The 27,464-nt window shown below is 37.5% G+C and overlaps 1 long non-coding RNA gene across 1 annotated transcript in view; it reads right to left on the minus strand.

The window, feature by feature from the left end:
* Window positions 1-27,464, minus strand: part of LOC138842749 (uncharacterized) — a 48,262-nt gene that overhangs the window by 19,894 nt on the left and 904 nt on the right. Inside the window, exons 2-3 of the long non-coding RNA XR_011377562.1 lie at window positions 11,224-11,281; window positions 8,167-8,378 (exon numbers count right to left, since the gene is read on the minus strand). This is a non-coding gene — a long non-coding RNA (uncharacterized lncRNA). The remainder of the gene's footprint in view (window positions 1-8,166; window positions 8,379-11,223; window positions 11,282-27,464) is intronic.

Genomic DNA, 27,464 nt, shown 5'->3' on the forward strand with positions numbered 1-27,464 from the left:
CAGACTTAGATACTAAGTTTGAGATGTTACTGGGACATTCAAGTGAATAACTCTAGTCACTTCTGGCTCCATTCTGTCCTTCAATTGGTAGGGAAATAGACTCCACCTCCAATTCTGCAAAGAATTTGTTGCCACCTTGAATGTACTACACCAATTTTACAATGTATTAGCCCTGTAACCCAGGGCTTTTACCTTAATCCTTCTCAGCCTTAGTTTCCTAACATCGCAAAAGGAAAACCTATGTCATAGACTTCCAAAGTTAGATAACATATGTACCTACCTTGCACAGGTCCTAACATGTAGTTGGTGCTAAGAAACGATAGCGATCACCATCATCATCACCCATACAGAGTCAGGTCCAAATACTGGCTCTGTCATTTACTAGCTGTGTGATTAATCTTTTTAAACCTTCGTTTGCTCATCTTTAAAATGGGGGATAATAAGAATAACTACAACAACTATGGTTGTTGTAAAGACTTATGAGATGATCTATGCATAGAACTTCTTAAGAGGATAGCACTTGTAGCTCCCAGACAGAGCTCTTGTGAAGATTCAACAAGTTCTTGAATGTATTCAGCATACAGTCAAGATTCTAAATGTTAGGTATTATTATTATAATTACATTGCTACTACTACAACTACATTGCATTAGGTAGATATTTGGTTGTTACTTCTCTATTAATTGTGGGTTCTTTAAAGAATTTTCTCAATATGTAATTTACTTAGAAAATAGATAGATGGATGTTTTAAAATATAAATTGAAGATATCTAGAGGGCACTTTGCTCTGTTTATTGGGAACTTAGGGTTTGGGGCCTTAAGGTATGGATTTTAGAATACATGCATAGAGATAATAATTGAGAACGTTGAGGGAGTATAGGGAATAAGGAGGCCTGATGAACCTTACCAGGTGTTTGCTCATTGAAGATGGGAGGAGGAAGAGAGGCCAGGAAGGGATTCATAAGAAAAGATGAGTGATGCAGAAGTAGAATGACAGCCGTCACAGTCCCAAGAAAGGAGGACACTGCAGGAAGGACAGGGATGTTCAACATTGCTAAATGGTACATAAAAGCTTGAGAAAAACTGTAGGCTTTGCCAATTATGGGGTAATTGGTGACCTTGAAAGAACAGTTTTAGAAAGAGAATCAAGAGTAGAATCCAGGGCTTCCCTGGTGGCGCAGTGGTTGAGAGTCCGCCTGCCGATGCAGGGGACGCGGGTTCGTGCCCCGGTCCGGGAGGATCCCACATGCCACGGAGTGGCTGGCCCGGTGAGCCATGGCCGCTGAGCCTGTGCGTCCGGAGCCTGTGCTCCACAACGGGAGAGGCCACAACAGTGAGAGGCCCGCGTACCGCAAAAAAAAAAAAAAAAGAGAGGTCCTTGGTGCAATAGGGACCCAGAGGAAACAGGGAAGAATGGGAATAGAGGCTAGGTTGAACTTTATAAAAGCAGAGACATGAGCCTCTCTTGGAAGCCAGAGTAAAGCAAAGGAGTAGGCAGATTAAAATTACCAAGAGATACTAAGATGGAGCAAATGGAATTGCAAGAGGTCTCCATCAGCTATCTTGGATCTTACTGGTAAACAAGAAAGTGACTACAGTATTCTGAGAGATTGCCAGAAGTGGGTGGGAACTGAAGGACAAGGAAAGCCGTATGGAAAGGCTGCTGTGCAGAGCTGACTGTAGCTGAATTCAATAATTTCTGGGGCAGTAGAGAGCTCAGCTGAAATTAGATAATTAGTTTAGTGCCATTGGTTTAATGATATCCTGTAGACCCAATCTATTGACTTTCCCTAGAAATGATCAATCTTCAGGAGGAAGGTAGGGAAAGCATATTTTGCATTATATTAAACTTGATAATGCTGAGGCAGAAATGAGGGAACATAAAAATGGCAAGAGATGCCATGTGGTAATTAACAGTAAGTTACTAACATGGCTTGGTATATACCTGACATAACAAATGAACCCAGAACAGAGAGAATATATTGAAGAAAAGAGAGAGTTCAAGACACATATGGATACCATTAGGATTAAAAACAGGTTAGGTGATCATGAAGATATGGAAGGAATTGAAGTTGAGATTAGAATGTAGATTCTCAGGGGTTTTAAGATCTTAGAAGTGGAGCAACACCAAGTGAGATGAAGTCTAGAGGGGCCGTGTCAGGGGGGTCACCTCGTGGAGTGGAGCTCAGCTTCCAAAGTCCAGAAAGCAGTGAGGAAAGGTTGTGTAGGAATACGATCCAGTGGGTCAGTCAGAGTGGTCTGGGTTCTAAGCCCCAGCTCTATCACTCTTCAGTTGGGTGACCCTGTGCAAGTTACTAAACCTTTCCAAATCTCTTTTCTCATCTGTAAAATGGAGGTCATATTGCTTCCCAACTTTTAGAATTGTTGGGAGGACTAAATGGGATAATATATGTAAAGTATCTCACATCTGACATCTGATAAGGGCTCAGAACATACTCTTATTAATATTTAGTGTTAGCTTTCAGTATGTTCATGAATCATACCTTAGTGTCTATCCTTGCGAGGATGACAGAGCTTAAAGTGGAGAGGAAGACTGTGGATGGAATACTAAAGTCAGTGAAAAAGATACTGTATCAGGTTTTAGAGGTTAGTGGATGATTGGGTAAGGACTGTTAGAAAGCCTAACTAAAAATGCCTTCAACAATACTGACTACCTCAAAACAACAAATCCCCAGGTAGAACTGCTCCAAAGTTTAGTGCCATTGGCTTAATGATATCTTGAAAGACCCAGATGCTTTCTCTGCTTGTTGGCTTGTCCCCTTGGACTATTTCTCAACATGGCCCCAATATCATGGCTGAAGCTTCAGGTACCGTTAGGCACTGAGTTTGATGGATCCTTAGTGGATCTCTCTACAGTGTGAGAGGGCTAGCACCTATTGATTTCAGTTTGGGGAATAAGACAACAGAGAAATACCATTTAACATTTTGTTGCACAAATGATGCTGCAATGAGCACGCTTGTAGATGCCTCATTATGCATATGTGAAGTATTTTGTAGGATGAATAGGGAGATGTCAAATTGTTTCCACAGACGGCAACATTTAAGTGTTGCAGAATCTTACAAATGCCATTACCACTTTACACACTAATTAGTAGTATAAAAAAAAATTTCCTTACTTCCTATCCAAAGTTTGATAAGATTAAACTTTTAAATATTTGTTAATCTGGCAGATGAAAAACTTATCACATTGCTTTTTCAGTGTGCATTTTCTTGGTTACAAATGAAGTTGACTAGCTTCTCAAATGTTTGGATTATTTGCACTAAATTTTCTATGAGTTTCCTGTTTACAACTTTTGCTTGCTTTTCTATTAGGTTGTTCATATTTTCTTCACTTATAGAAATTCCTCATATAGTCTAGATACTATATAACAATCCTTTGATTGCCATTTATGTCTATCTTTTGTCTTTTAGCTTTGTTTAAGGTGTCTATTGTAGGAAGCAACTTTTAATTTGCACAAATTTTTTGTACTCTTAAGGTTCTTAGGTTGTTCTACTGGCAGTAACTATGCAGTTGTTTAATCTCCAGGTCAACCCTGCCCAAAGTCAAGTACAGGAAGCTGTCTACACAGTGTCATTTAAATGATAAGGAGAGAAAGGCTCAACTGCTCAAATATATTTCAATCCATGAGTCTGATGCCATGTCTGAATTTTCCCACCTGAGTCATTCCCAAGGGACTTTCTGGGAACTTGGATTTTAACTGTGTGAAGGATGTTATTATCTTGTTGAGACAGGATATTAGCCTATTAACAATAATTGTGCTCTCTGATTAAATTTTGCCTTATTTTTGCAGTATGCGGGTCTCTCACTGTTGTGGCCTCCCGTGTTGCGGAGCACAGGCTCCGGACGCGCAGGCTCAGCGGCCATGGCTCACGGGCCTAGCCGCTCCGCGGCATGTGGGATCTTCCCGGACCGGGGCACGAACCCGTGTCTCCTGCATCGGCAGGCGGACGCTCAACCACTGCGCCACCAGGGAAGCCCGCCATTTATTTTTATCAGAGGGAATGAGATGTACAGGGAAAGTAAAGAATGTTTGAAACAGTGCATGGCTCATGTGCTTGAAGAAATTTTATGGAAGGATTCGGGTAGCAAGGAGGTAGCTTCAAGACAACTTTTCTCTTTCTCAGGAAGGAAGAAAAGAGAAAGACGAAAAGGGAAATACTCTCAAAACAAACCTTGATATTTTTTTTTCTCCCCTTAGGCTAGAGTCCTCTAACATTTGGGTTACTTGCTAGGTCAATATCAAAATGTGATAACTTTCCACTGAAAGTAGATGCTACTTTGATTATTTCCTTAATTAAAGCAAACTTAAATAAGCAGTTCCACAGTTATGATTCAATAAATCCTTTCAAACATTCCTCACGAAAGAGTCCTGTGATAAAGTCATTTCAGATGGAAAACAAGGGAATTAAAAAAGAAAAATGGCATAAAAGACTTCTCTTTTGCCATGTGTTAAGTTGGGGGAATTTTTTCTATCCTTGTAAGCGGTTTTTAGTCTCTGAGGAAAAAAATACTTAAAGAAAGCAGATGTTGATGAGTCACATTTAAGCTCTTATAGTTCAAAACATATTTTTTATTTGTGTATGAAGCTGTGGTCTGGAAGATAACTGGCTAAAGTCCTTGACTTTAGGGTTTTAACCCTATGTTGTCAATACCAAAGAAGTTGGACTAGAAAATCTCTACGAATACTCCCAACTCTTGTATTCTACACTTTTTAATGAACTTTATGCTTTTTTTGCCTTTGCCCCAATTATGTAGCCACAAGATGATATAGCCCCCAGCCCCTTTCTCCTCTGGCTATTTCTTTAAGTCACTGTCCAAGAATGAACAGTGAAGGAATTAGGAAGAAGGAGAAAACTTTCAAAGTGTGAGAATGGGAGCAGCGGTCAGTCACTGTTCAGTAGATTTTTACAGATTGCTAACCACAAGTAGACAGACTAACCAAATGATCACAAGCGTGATTACAGCTGAAGATAAGTCTCTTTATAACAAAGGACTGAAGACCTAACTGCGAAGTCAAAAAAACCCACTTCTCTCAGGAAGAACCAACACCTGAGCAGAGATCTGAAGGAGGAAGAGGGGTGACAAAGTGAAAGAGGGGTGGGTTGACTGTGGTAAGAGCATGCCAGGCAGAAACAACTAGCACCTACAGGGTCCTGCAGCAGGGGGCACAGTGTGTTCAGGGAAGTTGGCGGTAAGGGGATGTATCCCCAAGGTAGTTAAGGGAAAACAGACAGGATTTAGAATTGATTTGGATCACTGGAGCTAGTTCTCCCTCAGAGTCCTTGCTACTCTCTTCCTCCTCTTTCTCTCCTAGCAGATAAAAAAACACTTGAGCTAGGCATTGTTTTAAGCACTTTACACATATGAACTCAACTCTAACTCAACAATAACCCAATGAGTATATGGTAGAATATATGAACTCATGATCCTACCTGAAAATCTCTGCTTCACCTTTTTCTTCCATATATATATATATATCTTTAAGATAGCAGACATTTTTTTTTTTGCTAGGGACAAGCTCAGGGTTATTTGAGAAAAGAAAACAAAAAACAAAAAAACGATGGGAGTATTCAAATGCGGTTTGGACATGCTCAATCCCAAGGCATGGGACTTAAGAAGAAAATTACAGAAAACTACAGTCCATTCCTGTGTAATTTATTTAATTGAAATATATAATATCTATTGAGTGCATATTGCATCAAATACTATTCTGAACATTTTATATATTAGTTTATCTTCACACCTAACTCTATTGTGATGCCCATTTTACAAATGAGAACACCAAGGGAAATCTCCAAGAATGTACAGCTGATAGTAGTGAAGAGAGGTGGGTGCTGATCCTGGGCAGTCTGTCTTCAGAGGCCACTCTTAAGCACTAAACATCACTTGCTCATCTGTATGAGTACCCAATGCCTTGCTACCTCCTAAAATGGTTCTCTTCTTTCTTCTCCACTAGACTCCCTTATGATATATTAGGAAACAAAGGTCCTCACGACAAACATGATATAGTCATTGAATTAACAGAAAATAAAGAAACTGGTGGAACTCTATAAGGACAACTACCAAGACTGCTTTTTCTTCAACAAATGAAGAATATGGAAGTCATTTTGTGGCCAATGAACATGAAATACTTAAGATATGAGGCAAGCCGCCATGTAACTCTAGATTCCTGAAACTGGTAGTATAAAAACTGCTCTAAGGCTGCTTTTGAGCAGGGATTATAGTCAATCCTACACCACTAAAGTAATTACAGCAGAAAAAAGAAAGACCATTTTCAACAAAGCTGCAGAATTTCTCTGATTTGCATTAAGAATTTGTCATTTTCTTGGCACGTTTCTCCTTTCATTATTGAACTCTATGAGAGATCATGTGTTTCAAGTCTGCCTCACTTTCATTTAGGCTCAAATCAAATTCCAGAATGTTCTTTTGGATGAAGGGGTTTCCCTAAAGCTAACTGGAGTTTCCTGCACTTTTGTTGAGATCTAAACTAGCAAGATTTCAGTACCTCAGTCGTCACTCATCACTTTAATCGTTCAGTTGTATATATCCTCAGCTTTCTTGCTACTTTATTCCTCCATCTTACCCTCTTAGAAGATAATAAAGTACTTCTGTTGTGTTTTCTCTGTGCCCTTCCCCTCTCCTCCCCACCCTTCCCCTTGCCTCCTCTTCTTTCAGTGCTTAGAACTGTCCATCTATTCACTCAACAACACCCTCTGAGTATACGGCAGAGTACGTGGGCCCAGATGCAGGTAGGTTGAGAGACAGGGTGGTGGAAGCATGTAAAAGATCTCCTCTAAATGCTCCTAGTTTCTCTGTAAATGGGAAACAGACTATACTCATTTTACAGGTGAGGAATCTGAAGCACAGCGAGAGTAAGCAGTTTGTTCAAGACCACCTAGCTTCCAAGTGGCCGAACCATGATTTAAATCTAATCAGTCTGACTCCAGAGTGTATACTCTTCGCCTTCATGCACTGCTGCCAAACTCCTCTCTGGTTAAATTCAACTCTGTACTTCCCTGCCTGACCCACCAGGGTCCTTCTGACACTGCTCTAACAGCCCTCCTCTGCACTCCCACCTGACACACTAGGTGCTATAGGCGCTAATTCAAGGAATTTCCTAACTTCTTGCTTCTTTCTGAAAGACAAACAGTTGGTAACTTTTGTGAATTAGGCTGTAACTACTTTATAACTAACATGTCCTGCCCATCATCTGTCAGCTGCAAGGTACTCTGGTGAGCCACCACTTGAGAGCTTTACTCATTTTAACAGATTTCATTGGCATAGCTCTGGGTGGCAATCCAGTTTTTTGAAAATGTGCTCAGCCATAAAGGCCCAAGTCCACGCAGCTGTGGCAAAGTTACAGTTCTGTGGTTTCACGTTAGTTACCTTATAGTTATTGTGTAATTAGCGCCACTTAATGTATATTACCAAAATAAATATATCTACCCCAGGAAAAAAAAAAAAAAAAGCTGAACATAGCTGAAGACTAATGACCATACTGATTATTCTCCCTTCAGATTCATGCTTTGGCACAGCCCTGAAAGTCTACTCTACTTTCCCAGTCAGTTCATTTCTTAATTACTTTACCTCTTAGCTCTTTTCAAACTTTTGTTGCCACTTCTCCAGTCTTCACTCTGTAATGACTTGTTTCCCATTTCATTGAGAAAATGGAAGCAGTCAGAAGAGAACTTCCGCATACTCCCCACACCACATCTACTGACCTACTTGCATTGGGCCCCATGTACTCTGCCTGACCTTTCACCATGGATGAATGTCTGTGTGCTTATCTAAATCCAGTAGCTCCTTATTGAGCACTGGATCCCATCCCCTCACCTTCTCCAGGATCTCTCTCTTTCAAATATACCCTCTCTTCTGTATCATCAGTTTTCCTACCCCCATAAGTCATTTCCCATCAGTAGACACATATTCTGTAATATTCCTATCTTAAAAACAAAAACAGACTTCTGGTTTCTGATCTGGCCTGTAAGGAGCTTGGCAATTGTCATTCTGTCTTGACAGCAAGTAAAAAGCTGAACAAATAGAAAAATCAACAATTTTTCTTAGCTCCATCAGAGAAGTGAGGTCATGGGCAAACCACTACCTCCCAAACTGGAGAGACAGGTAAATACAGAGAATCACAACTTACTGGAGCAGAAACCTTCATGAGAACCGGTGCTGGGATATGAAAACCTGAACTGTAATTGACAAATTGCTGGAGGCTCAGTGTGCACAAGCCTGAGAGTTAAAAACTCCAGGGGGACCCAGTCATCAGCAGGTCCCCACAATTTTGTGAGTTTTATCTCCAGGAGCTTGACCTGGTTCTTGCAGTGAATATCAGAGGAAAATTTGCTTGGGTTTCTAGAAGGAGGAGGAGAAAAGAAATCATTTTGAAATACGTAAGAGCATTTTTTTCTTAACAAGTCCTGCCCATAAGAGAAACTATTTTACAGAGCCTAAACTACTGAGATTTTATCAGAAGGGAAATACCCAAGTTTAGCCCATTCTAGCTTTCCACGTGGGAGAAAGGAAATACCCAATCCCAATTCCTTTTAGCCTTCCATGTGAGAGAAGGGAAGTAGCTAACTCCATCTCCCTCTAGCCATTCTGTCCCACCTGGGGGAAAACACTGAGACACACTCGTGAAGTTCACAGTTCAGAGGCACAGGCTCTCTGAAAGACTGAGACCTGAGAACACTTTCCCTTCCCCCACACCTTACTACCACATTACTAAAGGTCTATTTACCACAGTGCCTTTTAACCAATATATTATGTCTGGTTATAAAGGCAAAACATGCAGTTTGAAGAGACAGCAAGCACTAGAACTAGACTCAGATATTGCAGGGATGTTGGAATAATCAGACCAGGAATTTAAAACAACTATGATTAATATGCTAATTAAGGGCTCTAACAAATAAAGTAGACAGCATGCAAGAACAGATGGACAATGTAAGCAGAGAGATGGAAATTCTAAGAAAGAATAAAAAGGAAATACTAGAGATAAAAAAGCTGTAATGGAAATGAGGAGTGCCTTTGATGGGCTTATGGGTAGACAGGACACAGCTCAGAAAAGGATCTCTGTGCTTGAGCATATGTTAATAGAAATCTCCCAAACTGAAAAGGAAACAGAAGACTTTAAAAAAAGACAAAAAAAACCCAGAACAGAATATCCAAGAACTGTGGGACAATGATAAAAGGGGTAACATACACATAATGGGAATACTAGGAGGAGAAGAAAGAAAGAATTGAAAGAAGGGACATCACAAAATATCCCATGAACATTTTAAGGATAATTATGCCCTTCACAAAAATTAATTCAAAATGTATCATATAGAAATGTAAAATACAAAAATTATAAAACTCCTAGAAGATAACATAGCAGAAAACCTAGATGACCTCTGATATGCAATTACTTTTTAGATGTAACACCAAAGGCATGATCCATGAAAGAAAGAATTATAAGGTAGAGTTCATTAAAATTAAAAACTTCTGCTCTGCAAAAGACAATGTCAAGAAAATGAGAAGACAAGCCTTAGAGTGGGAGAAAATATTTCCAAAAGACATATCTATAAAGGACGGTTTTCCAAAATATACAAAGAACTCTTAAAACTCAACAATAAGAAAATCAACAACTGCATTGAAAAATGAGCCAAAGACCTGAACAGATACTCTATCAAAGAATACATACAGATGGCAAATAAGCATATAAAAAGATGCTCAACATCATATGTCATATGTCATTAGAGAAGTGCAAATTAAAATAACAATGAGATACCACTATACACCTATTAGTTGGGGCCAAAATCCAAAACACTAACAACAGCAAATGCTAGTGAAGATGTGGAGCAATAGGAACTGTCATTGCTGGTGGGAATGCAATATGGTACAGCCACTTTGGCAGACAGTTTGGCAATTTCTGTCAAAACTAAACATGTCTCACCATAAGATCCAACAATTGCATTCCTTGGTATTTACTCAAATGAATTGAAGAGTTGTATCCACACAAAACCTTGCACATAAAGATGTTTACAGCAGCTTGATTCATAGTTGCCAAAACATGGAAGCAACCAAGATGTCCTTCAGTAAGTGAATGGATAAATAAACTGTGGTACATTCAGACAACTGACTATATTCAGTGCTAAAAAGAAATAAATTATCAAGCCGTGAAAAGACATGGAGGAATCTTAAATGCATATTACTAAGTGAAAGAAGCCAATCTGAAGAGGCTACATATTGTATGATTCTAACTATATGCCATTCTAGAATAGGCGAAACTATAGAGACCATAAAAAGATCAGTTGTTGCAAGGGTGGGGTGGGGGTGAGGATATGAATAGGCAGAGCACTGAAGAGTTTTAGAGAATTTGGTTCTGGAGAAGGCAAAACTATGGAGAAGGTAAAAGGATCAGTGGTGCTAGGGTTTGGGGGAGGGAGGGATGAATAGGTGGAACACAGGATTTTTAGGGCAGTGAAACTACTAGGTATAATACTATAGTGGTGGATACCTATTATACATATGTCAAAACCCAAAGAATGTAAAACACCAAGAGTGAACCCTAACGTAAACTATGGACTTTGGGTGATACTGATGTGTCAATACAGGTTCATCAATTGTAACAAATACAGCACTCTTGTGTGGGACTTTGATGGTGGGCGAGGCTGTATATACATGTATGCTCAGTAGACATGTGGGAAACCTCTCTATCCTCTGCTCAATTTTGCTGTGCACTAAAACTGCTCTAAAAATAAAGTCAATTTAAAATCAAAACAAAACAAAAACAAAATAAAAAAACCTTCCTGGACCTACATTTGCTTCCAGCTGCCACCTTATTTCTCTGCTCCCTTTAGAGAAAAACTCCTCCAAAGAGTTGCCTGTACTCGCTAGCTGTCTCTATTTCCCCTCTTCCCATCTCTCTTGGATCTATTCCCACCAAGGTTTTGCCCTCACTATTCCACTGAAATGTGGTCAATTCTCAGTCCTCATGTTACCTGAAATATGAGCAGCTGTAGACACAGTGGTAATTTCATCTTTTTCAATAGACTGACTTCACTTGGTTCCTGGGACGTCCATTTTTAATGTCCCCCTTCTCCCCTGTGGGCCACTCTTCCTTAATCTCCTTCGCTGGTTTCCCCTCATATCTCTAAATGCTAAACATTGGAGTGTACTGAGCTCAGTCTTTGGTCTTCTTTGCTGTATCTACACTTACTTTCTTGGTGGTCTCATCCAGACTCATGGCTTTAAATACTATTGATAACCGAGGATGCCTAAAAAAGACAAAAAAAAAACCACACCAATTCATGGGGTTGTAATGAGGATTAAATGAGTTAATGCACACAGGCACTTAAAACTGTCTAGAACACAGTAAGTACTTTATATAATCAGCTAAAAACATGCTGGCTGTCTATTAGGCATCACAAACATCACATGTTTAAAACCAAATTTCCCATTTTTCTCCCTTAAGTTCTCGCTCCTGTAGACCTTCCTAACATCTTTAACTCCTTGCTTCCTATCATATTCCCCATTTAGACTATGAGAAAATCCGGGGGGTTCTACCTTCAAAACATATTCAGAATTCAAACTTTCCCAGTATTTCATCACTATATCCTTGTCCAAGGTACTATTATCTTCTACCTGCTCTATTGAAAATTTGCTGATCTGTCTCCCGGGCTTTCTCTTATTTCCCTTTGGCCTAGTTCAACACAGCAACCAGAGTGAACCTTTTAAAATGTAGGTCAGATCGTGCCATTCCTTTATTCTAAATCCTCCAATGGCTGTGCATCTTACTCAGAGCAAAAGCCAATATCTGTGCAATGGCCTGGGAGGCCCTAGATTAATTGGCTGCTTGCTGCTTCTCTGATTTCATCGCTTACCACTCTGTAGTTCACTCTGCTTCAGCACACTAGCTTCCTTGTTCTTTCTCCAGATATACCAAATACACGCCTTTCGCCATTAATTTTGCATTTGATTTCCCTCTGCCTGGAGTGTCCTTCCACCCGGCAACCTGCTCAATGTCTCTGCTCGTCCCCTCTTGCCTTCTCCAGTATCTCTCTCAAAGAATTTCCCTCTCCCGCATCATCAGGGCCACTAGGGGAGGACCTAGCCTGTATATTATGTAAAAACTTCAAAACCAAGTTCTTGATGACATCCTTTGAGCATCTAGATCAAGCCTGGCCTAATGATAGCCCTACTCCTGAGCTGTTATATGAGGCAACCATGCCCTTTAGAGCTTATTACAAAATGTGGCAAATAACTTGGAAGGTGTTGTACGTAAAAAATATCATCATCATTATTATATTTTAATCATAATTTATTGTTCATATTTTAATTGGTAGAATTGTATAATGAGTATTAGCAGAAGGAAAACTTTGTCTAAATAAAGGATGGAGAAATGTATTGCTGGATCTTTTCTTCTGGAGTCATTATTATGTTGTACAACATGAAGAGAAAAGAGAGGGGAAGGAGCTGACAGTTATAAACTGTCAGGCTTTGTGCTAAGTGCTTCACATGCATTTTATTCTTCAAAAACTCAGCGTCCCCAGGACAAATCTTTTTCTCCACATTTTACAAATGAGGAATGTTAGAAGGTCAAGGTCATCTAGCTATTAAGGGGAATAGTCAGGATTTGTGACTAGGGCTGTGTTACTCCAAAATCTATTCTCTTGCCATTTTCACCATGCTGGGTTTGGTCTTTAAATCTTTCTCCAATAAATAAGTCCTGTTTATTGAGTCAGTGAGTGAAGCCAGAAACCAAGTGGAAAAAAGAATTCTCTTCAGTCTGCAAATGTCAAGGGTGATAATATGTAGCTGTGTTTTTACCATTGAGCTTAAAATCTTGCAACTCAGGCTTTGTAGAAATATGAGGAAGAAATTACCCATCAGCACTTCTAATGAATTAGAGAATGATAAAATGTTACTGCACAAAGTGACAACATCCCACTTATCTCCTGGAACCCATTCAATGATGGAAAAGGATATGAATCAACTATAAATAGAATATATCGGCTCATCTGTTCTTACCGGATGTAGTGAAATTTAGTATCTAGGGCAAGGGTTGGTTTAAGGGTACCTCTGAGCTTGCTTTTCAGTGAGCAAGTTTTTTTTGAATAGCATACGTTTAATAAATTATGATTAGTGGACTTCCCTCGTGGTGCAGTGGTTAAGAATCTGCCTGCCAATGCAGGGGACAGGGGTTCAAGCCCTGGTCCGGGAAGATCCCACATGCGGCGGAGCAACTAAGCCCGTGTGCCACAACTACTGAGCCCACGTGCCACAATTACTGAAGCCCGCGTGCCTAGAGCCTGTGCTCTGCAACGAGAAGCCACCGCAATGAGAAGCCTGCGCACCACAACAAAGAGTAGCCCCCCGCTCGCCACAACTAGAGAAAGCCCACGTGCAGCAATGAAGACCCAACACAGGCATAAATAAATAAATAAAATTATGATTATTTACTTTTACACTGTGATTTAAATAGTATAACATTAGAAACATTTAAAGAAAGATAATTTGGTATTTGTCCCAAAAGAGATTGATTTTAAACTACAGTAAAAAACCTAGTTAATGCATTCAAGTCAACATTATTTATTAAGTGCCTATTTGTGTTCTGAACTCTGCTGGATACTAAGTACAGAGAGCACGGTGTATTCAAACTAGTCCACAGCCCCTAGAAACCCTTGAGGAATCCTTCTTCTTTTTCTCTTTTGTGAGTTAGCAATGCAAAAGCTATTTGGGATGAGCTATATCCCAGGCACAAAGTAGTCATTTAAATGGTTGGCCAGTTCACCTCCTTCATGGAACAAGGAGAACTGAAATAAGGGCAGGGTATTCTTTGTCAATCCGTTTCATAACCAACCTCCATTTAATCCTTTAGATGTCTTCTAAATTAATCTGTCTCACATATTTTTATTGCTATTCTTTGAATCTATGCCAAAATACATTACATATTCCCAGTATTGAGATGCTGAGAAATGGATACAAAAGTTTTCCAATACTGCTTGTGAATACATATATATTTAAAAACTCTACATTTGGGGTTTTTGTTGGGACCACTGTTCTACCAAGGTTTATGGTTGATATTCTACCTGTATTAATATGATATCCACTTTCCTTTTAGAGTCAATGTTCAGTTCATTTGTTGCTAAAGATGTCCTCATCCCCATGAGCATTTTATACTGTGCCAATCAAAACAATATTTTAATCTATATAACATTTGTTTGTTTCTGCTCTCCCAACAATTTGCAATAGCAGCCAATCTCCATTTGGGGCCACCAGTGTGTTATCATGCTTTTCTTTCATATAACAAAGAAGTTGTTCATGGTGTTATATCATACAATTAAAAGATTCCAAGAAAAAGTTTATTCAAGTCCAAATCAGCCACACCTTTCAATACACATATACAGCAGTGTCTGTAAACAGATGAGAAAAACACTTGGCAAACAAGACTCTAATACAGCTGGGGGAGGAGGAAGGATGACACACTGGCTATGAATTTTTACTTCTGAGGCCAAGAGGGCCCTTGTGCCTACACTTCTGTACTCTTCAACCCACTTTGGGTCCAGATTCAAGAAATCCTTACTAATGCTGGCAACCATGCCTTGCTTACATGGTTTCTGGCCATTGGGTGAAGCATCTGATGCTATGAATGTGCTTAGACATGAGGTAATTTTCAGCGACCCTAAGAAGCAAAGAATCATGACTTCTAGGTAAGCTTCTTCTTTCTTCTTTATCCAGTTTTGGGATACACAACTTTTGTCAGTTTGTGGTCTGTGCATAAGTATGGGGGCCAAGGATGGAGTTATGTAAAGAGAGAGAAACATTTCTTCTTTTTATGTTCAAACGTGGGACTCCAAAACGTATGTATAGTAACACCTTCCAATCTGCAGGAAATATTAAGCTCCAATGTATTATTTTGCTATTTTTCAGAAAGAAAAACCTAAGGGAATTGTTGAAAGACTCACACAGTTGATAGAAACTAACTTGAAATTTGGGTAAACTCTGAAAATAAGTTTTTTTCATTTTAATATTGAATATATGAAGGAATTCAAGAATAAATTTTGTATATTAATACCAGACATGTATAACTTAATCCATTATTTCAAATTTTTCATTTATCATGTTAATTAGAGATTATTTAATTCTTTTTTTTCTGGGTTATCTAATTAAATAAATATTAGAGAATTTGGTCAATGTAATTAAATCAAATCTAATTTATGCTCTAAATGGTCTAATGTCTATTGAATTATAAACATATTAGACCGAGACATTAATAATAACTATACTTGAAAATTATTTTTGAGTAATTCATTAAGAACTGGAGGAGACTGGGGTGAGTGGGATATGCAAGTAAGGGGAAAAATCCACCATTTGGAGATCAAAACCTGGCTCTTTGATGGCATAACATAGTAGAATTAACTTGGCTACTGCTTGGGTTTGATTAAATTGACTGCTAAAGGAGATGACTATCTCTGGTAATATTCAGGACTCAGTAGGCAGCAAAAATTTTTCAGCCATTTTAAGAAGCAGGAGGTGATGAGCTCTTTACTGTGCGGGCTCTTTCTCTATCTCAGGTGTAAAGGCTCACTGTAGGCTTCATTCCCCTGCACAAGCCCCCTCAGTACCTCAGGACTTCAAAGCTCACTTTCTAGCCTAATCTAAAGGCCAGAAGTACTAGTTTACTTAAGTCATTAAAAGTCTTAGAAGAATCCAAGAATTGAGCCTATAATATTCCCTTACTTTAAGCAATGTTATTATATTTGATTGTAAACTTGCTTTTGGATTTTTAAGATCCTGAATCTTAATTATGGTTTCCTATACCTAGAATGCTTTCAACCATGAAATCAGAAATCTCCCACGACCCCTTTTCATGTTCCAATTGTACTGAACTATGATCCACGCTTGCTCACACTTCTGTAGATTTAGTTAAAGTATTATTATAAGAAGGTGTCTGTGGGAAACCTTCTTGATCTTCTCTCGAGTTAAGCTCTTCCCTCACAGGCTTCCATAGGGCACATGCATATCTCTATTACAATGTATTCAATATTAAAATCATCCATTTATTTTCCCATCTTCCCATGAGACTGGGGTCTCGTGAAGATAGGTGGGTTGTTTTGTTTTGTTTTGTTTCTACCTCTGGTGTCCCCTACACCTAGTGTAGTGTATGCACATAGTAGCTGCATAAGTGTTTGCTGAATAAATGAAAAAGTTGAGATGCTTAACAAAGGCACAGAACTAGAGGGATTTGACTACTTTTTCCCCTCCATATTTGACTGAGCTAAAGTCATTTCTAAGAAGACACAGCACCCAAGTGGTCCCTTCTCCTATAATGACTTTAAATGAATTACTCTGTAGCAACAAGTTGTCCATGTGAAGCAAGCACAACAGCTTCACACAGTAAATGCTATGTATAATGACAGCATGTCGTTCTAACTAAAAAGTTGTTATAAGAACTGTTGTGAGGGAAATGCCATGTGGAGAAGAAACGAATGAGTAGGTCCAGGAATGAAATGAATAGATTCATTAAATGGTTAAGCTTTTGCTTCAGGAGTTCACTGGTATCACTGCACGATCATTTGGATCCCAGGGTTCAGTATTTATTCTGAATGACTCTGCTGTGCCTTGGCCCAATTAATTCATCTTGCAAATCCATTGCCCAGAAGTAAGCCGTCGAATAGACTCAGATATTCTTCTAGTTAAATCATAGTAATGCCAATTTTCATATTGGTGATCACAATAGCCCCACAGTATATCAGCTATGGTTAAGAATAAAGAACTATTCATAAAATAATACCCTTAAAAATGACTGAGCTTTGATTCTGCTTCTGACACTTACTGGCTATTTGACCTTGGGACATTTTCTTAACCTCTCTGGAACTCAATTACCTTTTATGTAACATAGGGATAATAACACCCAGCTCACATGGTTGTTATGAGGAATATATGAGATGACCAATCAAGTTACAGACAATCAAGGGTACAGACATAAAAACAGATATATAGACCAATGGATCAGAATAGAGAGCCCAGAAATAAACCCTCACGTATATGGCCAGACAATTTGTACAAGACTGAAAAAAGGAAAAGGAGAGTCTCTGCAACAACAGTGTTGGGAAAACTGGATATCCACAAGCCAAAAGTGATTTGGAAGCTTACCTTATACCATATTAAAAATTAACTCAAAATGGATGAAAGACCTAAACCATAAGGTCTAAAACTGTAACTCCTATAAGAAAACTAGGGGAAAAGCTTCAGGACATTAGATTTGGCAATGATTTCTTGGATATAACATCAAAAGCACAGGCAACAAAAGCAAAAGTAGACAAATGGGACTATATCAAACTTAAAAATTCTGCACACCAAAGGAAATAATCAAGAGTGAAAAGGCAACCTACAGAATGGGAGAAAATATTTGCAAATCACATATCTGATAAAGGGCTAATATCCAGAATATATAAGGAACTTCTGTAACTCAACAACAAAAAGCAGATAATTTGACTAAAAAGTGGGCAAAGGACTTGAAATGATAATCCTCCAAAGAAGATATACAGATGACCAACAAGCATATGAAAAGATGCTCAATATCAATAATCAGTCATAAAAATACAAATCAAAATCACAATGAGATATCACCCACACCCATTAGGATGGCCATTATCAAAAGAACAGAAATAACAAATATTGTCAAGGATGCAGAGAAATTGGAACCCTTGTGCACTGTTGGTGGAAATGTAAAATGGTGTGGCCATTATGGAAAACATTATGGAGTTTCCTTAAAAAAATAAAAATAGAATTGCTATATGATTAAGCAATCCCACTTCTGGGTATATATACAAAAGAATTCAAAGCAGGATCTTGAAGAGATATTTATACACCCATGTTCATTGCAGCATTATTCACAATAGCCAAGAGGTGGAAACAACCCAAGTGTCCACTGACAGATGAATGGATAAAGAAAATGTGATATTTACATACAGTGGAATATCATGCAGCCTTTAAAAATAAGGAAATCCTGTCCCATATTGCAACATCAATGGACCTGGAGGACATTATGCTAAGCAAAGTCATCAGTCTCTCTCTCTCTCTCTCTCACACACACACACACACACACACACTGTATGATTCCACTTATATTAAGCATCTAAAGTCATCAAAATCATAGAAACAAAAAGCAGAAAGGTGGTGGCCCATAGCTTTAGGTAGGGTGAAGGATAAAAGAGGAATTAGTGTTTAATGGGTATAGAGTTTCAGTTTTGCAAGATGAAAAAGTTCTAGAGATCTGTTGCAAAATAACATGAACATACTTAACACTATAGAACTGACGCTTAACAATGGTTAAGATGGTAAATTTAATGTTATGTATATTGTGTTTTTTCTTTTTTGCCACACACACAGAAAGAAAAAATCTGAAAGTCAAGGGTCTCTGTAATTACATTCCCTGCCTACTACAAACAACTACAAACAAACTACATAAACACCATACTACAAAGACAAATATTGTTAACAGGTATACAGTTTTAAAACATTCTTTTTTTTTATTTTAAAGGAATATACAGATACACCCATACATACTTTTCAGTAGAGTTCTTATACTTGCCTTTTTTCTTTTTAAATACTCAATAGAATGTCATGGTCATCTTTTCATGTCAGTAAATGGAAAAATCTACTTGATTCTTTTAAACAACTGCATAATATTTCACTACATGAATGTACCATATTTGGCAAATGTAGTACCATAGTTCTCAGAGACTTCATACATCCAAAAAAATGAGCCCTTTAATGAAAAAAATTTTTTAAATTAACAAATATTCATTGACTAAAAGCACAGCACTGGGGTGTGGGGAAGGCACTATAATGAATGACAGAGTTCCTGTCCTCAAGCAAACAATGCTCTATTATGGAAGCAAAGATACACACACAAATAAACAAGGTGGAAAGACATATATATTAATCATCATGTGAATTTTATACCCCCAGTTTGCAGGGAATCAAAGGTAGTTTCAAAGGAATACATCTTCGGAACATTCAAGGATAGGAAGGATTTAGGAATGCGGAGATAGGGAGACTAGAGAAGAGGAAGAGAATATTTCACAAAGTAGAAACAGGTAGATAAGACATACAAAACTACAGTATGTAATAATATAATAGCTACCAGTTCCTCAGTGCCTATGTACTAAGTACTTGGCAAGTACTAAATATCTATGTACTAAGCTACATTCTTTACATATAATACCCCTTTCAGCTTTATAACTGAGAAATAAACATTTTGATCCCCATTTTACTAATGAGGTAACTCAGGATCAGAAAAGTTAAGTAAATATTAACATTGTGAGTTACTTGACTAAAGAAATGATAATACTGCAACATGGATGACCTTAAGGGCATTATGCTGAGTGGAATAAGTCAGACAGAGAAAGACAAATACTGTATGATCTCACTTATATGTGAAATCCAAAAAACCAAAAAAACCCAAACTCACAGAAAAAGAGATTAGATTTGTGTTTGCCAAAGATGGGAGGTGAAAAACTGGATGAAGGTGGGCAGAAGGTACAAACTTCCAGTTATTAGATAAATAAGTACAGAGGGTGTAATGTACAACACAATGACTGTAGTTAACATTGTTGTATGGTATATTTTAAAGTTGTTAAGGGAGTAGATCCTAAGATTTCCAATCACAAGGAAAAAACATTTCCCCCACTTTTTTGGTATCTATATGAGATGATGGATGTTAACTAACCTTACTGTAATCATTTCACAACATATGTAAGTCAAGTCATTATATTGTACATCTTTTTTTTTTTTAATATTCTTTTTGGCCATGCCACACAGCATGTGGGGATCTTAGTTCCCCAACCAGGGATTGAACCCATGCCCCCTGCATTGGGAACGCAGAGTCTTAACCACTGGACTGCCAAGGAAGTCCCTACACTGTACATCTTAAATGTATATATTGCTGTATGTCAATTACATCTCAATAAAACTGTAAAAGAAATAATAATGTAAGAGAAGGAAGCTGAGATCAGACTAAAGAAGACTTTGAAGAGCATGCCTGAACATTTAGATTCTATTTGGTAGGAAATTTAGAGCCACTGAAGAATTATGAAGGTGGAAGACATGATTAAAACAATGTTGTAAGAAGGCAAGTCTGGGAACTAGCAATACTCATATCAGACAAAATAGACTTTAAAACAAAGGCTATAACAAAAGACAAAGAAGGGCATTACATAACGATAAGGGGATCAGTACAAGAAGAGGATATTACACTTGTTAACACACACACACCCAATACAGGATCACCTAAACATACGAAGCAAATACTAACAAATATATAGGGAGAAACTGACAATAATACAATAATAGTAGGAGACTTTAATACCCCACTGATATCAATGACAGATCTCCAGACAGGAAATAAGGCAAGTGGTCTTAAATGACACAGTAGACCAGGTGGACTTAATTGATATCTACAGGACACTACATTCAAAAACAGCAGAATACACATTCTTTTCAAGTGCACGTGGAACATTCTTCAGGGTAGGTCATATACTAGATAACAAAACAAGCCTCAACAAACTTAAGAGGATAGAAATTATATCAAGCATTTTTTCCAACTACAACAGTATGAACTAGAAATCAACTACAGAAAGAAAAACAGGAAAAGAACAAACACATGGAGGCTAAACAACATGCTAATAAAATCTAGTGGATCAACAATGAAATCAAAGGGGGAACCAGAAAATACCTTGAGACAAATGAAACTGAAAACACAATTTTCCAAAATCTATGGGATTCAGAAAAAGCACATCTAAGAGGGAATTTCATAGTGATAAAGGCCTTCCTCAAGAAACAAGAAAAATCTCAAATAAACAACCTAACCTATCACCTAAAAGAACCGGAAAAAGAACAAGCAAAGCCCAAAGTCAGCAGAAGGAAGGAAATAATATAGATCAGAGAGGAAATAAATAGAGTTTAAAGAAAAACAATAGAAAAGATCATTGAAACCAAAAGCTGTTTTTTAAAATAGATAAACAAAATCAATAAACCTTTAGCCAGGCTCACCAAGAAGAAAAGAGAGGACTTAGATATGAAAGAGCAGAAATAACAACCAATACCACAGAGATACGAAAAACCATACAGGAACACTATGAACAGTTATATGCCAACAAACTGGACAACCTAGAAGAAACGGACAGATTTCTAGAAACATACAGCCTGCCAAGACTGAGTCAAGAAGAAACAGACAATTTGAACAGACCTATCACTAGAAGTGAAATTGAATCTGTAATCTAAAAACTCCCAGCAAACAAAAGTCCACAACTGGACAGCTTCACAGGGGAATTCTACCAAACTTATAAAGAAGAACTAATACCTATCCTTCTCAAACTATTCCTAAAAATTGAAGAGGAGGGAATACTCTCAAATTCATTCTACGAGGTCACCATTACCCTGATACCAAAACCAAAGACACTACAAAAAAAGAAAATTACAGGCCAATATCTTTGATGAATATAGATGCAAAAGTCCTCAACAAAATATTAGCAAAGCAAATCCAACAATATATAAAAAGGATCACACAACATGATCAACTTGGACTCATTCCAGGGTCACAAGGATGGTTCAACATATGCAAATCAATGTGATACACCACATTAACAAAAGAAAGATAAAAATCACTTGATCATCTCAACAGACACAGAAAAAGAATTTGACAAAATTCAACATCCATTATAATGATAAAAATTCTCATCAAAGTGGGTATAGAGGGAACATATCCCAATAATAAAGGCCATTTATGACAAACCCACAGCCAAAATAACAGTGAAAAGCTGAAAGCCTTCCCTCTAAATTCAGGAATAAAACAATGATGCCCACTCTCATTGCTTCAATTTAACATAGTATTGGAAGTCCAGCCACATTAATCAGACAAGAAAAAGAAATAAAATGTATCCAAATTGGAAGGGAAGAGGTAAAACTGTCACTATTTGCAGATGACATGATACTCTATATAGAGAACCCTAAAGTCTCCATCCAAAAAGTATTAGAACTAATAAATGAATTCAGCAAGGTTGCAGGACACAAGATTAATATACAGAAATCTGGTGTGTTTCTATACACTAATAATGAAATATCAGAATGAGAAAAAAATTTTAAATCCCATTTAAAATCACATTAAAAATGCCTAGGAATAAATTTAACTAAGCTGGTGAAAGACCTATGCTCTGAAAACTATAAAATATTGATGAAGGAAATTGAAGATGATTCAAAGAAATGGAAAGATATCTTGTGCTCTTGGGTTTGAAGAATTAATATTATTAAAATGGCCATACTACCCAAAGCAAGCAATCTACAGTTTTAATGCAATTCCTATCAAAATACCCAAGACATTTTTCACAGAACTAGGACAAATAACCCTAAAATTTATATGGAACCACAAAAGACCCTGAATTGCCAAAGCAATTCTGAGAAAAAAGCACCAGGTTGGAGGTATAACCCTCCCAGACTTCAGACTATATTACAAAGATACAGTAATCAAAACAATATGGTAATGGTATAAAAACAGACACATAGAACAATGGAACAGAATAGAGAGCCCAGAAATAAACCCATGTACCTATGGTCATTAATCTATGACAAAGGAGGCAAGAATATACAATGAAAAAAAGACAGTCTCTTCAACAAGTGGTGCTGGGAAAACTGGAAAGCCAAATGTAAAACAATGAGATTAGAACATTCCCTCACACCATATAAAAGAATAAACTCAAAATTGTTTGAAGACATAAATTAAGACCTGAAACCATAAAACTCCTAGAAAAGAACATAGGCAGAACACTCTTTAACACAAAGCACAGTAAAATTTACTTGGATCAGTCTCCCAAGGCAAAAGAAATAAAAGCAAAAATAAACAAATAGGACCTAATTAAACTTAAAAGCTTTTGCACAGCAAGGGAAACTATCAACAAAATGAAAAGACAACCTACATAATGGGAGAAAATATTTGCAAATGATGTGACAGACAAGGGCTTAATATCCACAATATACAAACAACTCATACAACTTAATATCAGAAAAACAAACAACCCAATCAAAAAATGGGCAGAAGATCTGAATAGACATTTTCCCAAAGATACACAGATGGCTAACAGGCACATGAGAAGGTGCTCAACATCGTTAATTATTAGAGAAATGCAAATCAAAACCACGAGGTATCACCTCACAACTGTCAGAATGGCTGTCATCAAAAAGTCTACAAATAAACGTTGGAGTGGATGTGGAAAAAAGGGAACCCTCATATACTGTTGGGGGGAATGTAAATTGGTGCAGCCAATATGGAAAACTGTATGGACAATCCTTAAAAAACGAAAAGTAGAACTACCATATGATCCAGCAATTCCACTCCTGGGTATATATCTGGAAAAAACAAAAACACTAATTGCACCCCAATGTTCATAGCAGCACCATGTATAATAGCCAAGACATGGAAGCAACCCAAGTGCCCATCAACAGATGACTGGCTTACAAAAATGTGGCATATATATATGCAATGGAATATTACTCAGCCATGAAAAAGAATGAAATACTGCCATTTGCAGCAATGTGAATAGACCTAGAGAATATTATGCTCAGTGAAATAAACTGGACAGAGAAAGACAAATACTGTATGCCAGCACTTATATATGAATCTAAAAAATAATACAAATGAATGTATATGCAAAATAGAAACAGAAAAATAGACATAGGAAACAAACTTGTGGTTAACAGGAGAGAGGAGCAGGGAGGGCCAAATTATGGTTATGGGATTAACGGATACAAACTACTATATATAAAATAGATAAGTGGACTTCCCTGGTGGCGCAGTGGTTAAGAATCTGCCTGCCAATGCAGGGGACAAGGGTTCGATCCCTGGTCCAGGAAGATCCCACATGCCAAGGAGCAACTAAGCCCGTGTACCACAACTATCGAGCCTGTGCTCTAGAGCCCGCGAGCCACAACTACTGAAGCCCATGTGCCTAGGGTCCATGCTCCTCAACAAGAGAAGCCACCGGAATGAGAAGACCGCACACCACAATGAAGAGAAAGCCCACACGCAGCAACGAAGACTCAACACAGCCAAAAATAAATAAAGTTCTTAAAAAAATAGATAAGCAACAAGGATATGCTGTATAGCACAGGGAATTATACCCATTATCTTGTAATGACCTATAATGGAGTATAATCTGCAAAAATATTGAATGACTATGGTATACACCTGAAACTAACACAATATTGTAAATCAACTATACTTCAATTTAAAAAAAAGAAGACAAATCTGGTATTGCTGTGGATGGATTTGTTACAGGAAGGAAGGAAATAAATTAATTAACTAGTGTACAGTGATCATATGCCCAAGTTTGCAAGGGACAGTCTCAGTGTATAACAGTTGTCCTAATATAAGTGTTAAAAGAGCCTTCTTCACTCTCCATAATGTCCCTTTTACACTCCAAAGTGTCCTGGTTTGGAAGAGAAATAACCATGTGACTAAATATGAAGGGAGATGAGAATCTGAGTAATATAGGATAGTGGCAGTGTGAAAAGAAAGGAGGATGGACGTGAGAGAAATCTTGGCATGGTAGAATAATAGGTATTTTTTTAGTTCAAGTGGCCGGATAAGAAAAAAAAAATCTCAAGAATGGGTTAAAAAAGAGATTAAAGAAAAAGGAAGGAGAAAAGAGTTAGGAGAGAAAATGATGACTTTAGTTTGGAATCTGATATACTGGCAGGATATCATGTTGAGCTGTGTGGTACCTTACTGGAAATGTGAGGCTGGAATACTGTTGTACATATGGAAATTATAACTGAAATCATGAGAGTGAATGAGATTGCCAAGGAATAGAGAATAATCAAAGATGGCAAAGAGGCCTGAAGGACCTCAAGGAATACCTATTTAGAAAAACTCTCATCTTATAAATACTAAATGAGGTTAATAGACAGTTCTATAATTACTGATCATCTTGAGCCCAGTCAAAATTACCAACTGCCCACGTGGAATGCTGAGTTTGAAAGTAGCTCATCAGGAAACCAAAGGGCACCTTCACAAACTGTTTCCTGCTTTTTATCATTTCATGACATTTTTATCAACTTTTTTCTTTTGATGTGAACTCCTGAGTGTTATGTTATAAATATATTTTTAGCTCAGGACTACAGTGATTGATAAAAGAAGATTAAAAACAGCCGTAAGTGATATGGGCCACTCAAGTATCTACATTCTGTCACTCATTTTCCTGTACATTAATATATGTATAAGAATAATAATGTTATTGTTTCCTACATAACTTGCTGTAGATTGTCAAGCTGAGGGTTCTCCCACCGTTATCAGTGATGACATGAAGACTAAAGAACAGAATTAAGCTCTGTATTATTAGTGCATTCAGAACTATATGGTATATTGACAAGTTGCTTAGTGTTCATATGGGAAAGCCCAGGACTTACTCTTTCACTTATATAGAGAGATAAATTTTACCTATGAAAGACCAGGTACACCTTCAAATTACTATACGGCACTGATAAAAACATATAAAAGGGCATTTCAGTTTAATTTCAAGGCTGCTTTGACAAGTGAGAAAAAAGGTGCATTTAAAATTTTTACATTTTGAAAGGCAAATTCATATTCTTTTGCCCTTAAAACAAAGCCATATGAAAATACTTCAAATGCAAAACTCTATTTAACTGTCTAGAAAGTTGGAGTTAAACAGCAGGAGTACTGGCATGCTTTTTAAGCTTGTCTCCTTTTAAAAAAACTTTGATGTTTCAATAAGTATCAATAATATACATCATTTACTACAAGTCTAACTGAAAATAGTGACTTTGCAATTATTTAACTCTTTTCCATCATTTAACAAAATTCATTTTTGGAGGGAAAACAGTTTTAAAGTAGACCATGTATTTCTCCATCCATACATCTAAAAACAAATGGTACAGTGCACTGGAGTTATATTAAATTTATGGAGGAGAAATAGAGCAGGATAATGAATCTTTTCAAGCAATTTCAATAAATTTCAAACCTTAAACTACTGTCAGAAAGACATAGTGCAGCAACTCTATGATTCTCTGAAAAGTAGACAATGTGTTTTTAATACCTGCTTGGAAGAGAAACATGTATGTATCCAGTTAAAAATTCAGATTCTTTGCCAATATTATGAAATGAATTCAGGCAATATGGGAATCTGCAATATGCAATTTATTACTCATCAGTGCAACCAATTTTTCCAGGTTGGCATTGGGCCTTTCAAATGTAAAACTGATAATTTTTAATATGATCACCATGGGAAGCTTGCTCCTGATGGTAAAGCACATTCAATAATAAGTTGTAAACAGTCACTAAATGACTGGCTAGAATTTCTCTAGACAATACGCTGTTTGACATTATAAATGGCTTCATCTTTGTTTTTTGAAAATGGACTGCAATATTCATGTCATTAAAAAAATTCTGTGAGGGACTTCCCTGGTGGCGCAGTGGTTAAGAATCTGCCTGCCAATGCAGGGGACATGGGTTCGAGCCCTGGTCCGTGAAGACCCCACATGCCGCGGAGCAACTAAGCCCGTGCACCACAACTACTGAGCCTGCGAGCCACAACTACTGAGCCTGCACTCTAGAGCCCGTGATTCACAACTACTGAGCCCGTATGCCACAACTACTGAAGCCCGTGTGCCTAGATCCCATGCTCTGCAACAAGAGATGTCACCGCAATGAGAAGACCACGCACCACAATGAAGAGTAGCCCCTGCTAGCTGCAACTAGAAGAGGCCCACGTGCAGCAAGACCCAATGCAGCCAAAAAAAAAAAAAAAATTCTGTGACCTGTTTTTGGCAATATGTTTAGTAAATAGCCTGTGCAGATGCTGAGCATCCCAGGATGATTACACAGCTAAATAATTATGTGGATGATATGTACAGAGGTTGAGGTAAAATAAACTGTTATCCTCTATGTTCCCTGAATTTCTAGAGCCTAAGTTTTAAAGTTAAGATCTTAAACAGGTTATTATCACTTCAAATGTTTTCCCCATTTTTAGGGCGCTGTTAGCTTCAGTCTTCATCATCAATATATGGGTAAGTAAATGAACCAAGAAAACAAAAGTGGTCAAATGTATCCAAATATTTCTTGAACCAAGAAATATATATTTCTTTATAGTACATTCACATATAGAGAATTTCTACTCTGATACTTCTGGAACCAAGAGATCCAATTTAAAGCAACAGCTTTTAATTTAAACATATGGAAATGAAAACAAGACATAAAGATATATTTGTATCTTCTCTGAGAAGGTCATCCACTAAATATTTCAGCTTCTATAAAGTTCTATAGTTATTGTGGGTTTTACATTAAAAGCCTTGAGAAAGAAAGAACAGTAATTTGGGGGAATCTTCTTTGTTTCACAGAATCATTTTAAATACTGATATATCTCTTCAACAGTGAATTCAAAG

This window comes from Globicephala melas, chromosome 7, assembly GCF_963455315.2.
Source record: "Globicephala melas chromosome 7, mGloMel1.2, whole genome shotgun sequence".
Classification (NCBI taxonomy): Eukaryota; Metazoa; Chordata; class Mammalia; order Artiodactyla; family Delphinidae; genus Globicephala; species Globicephala melas.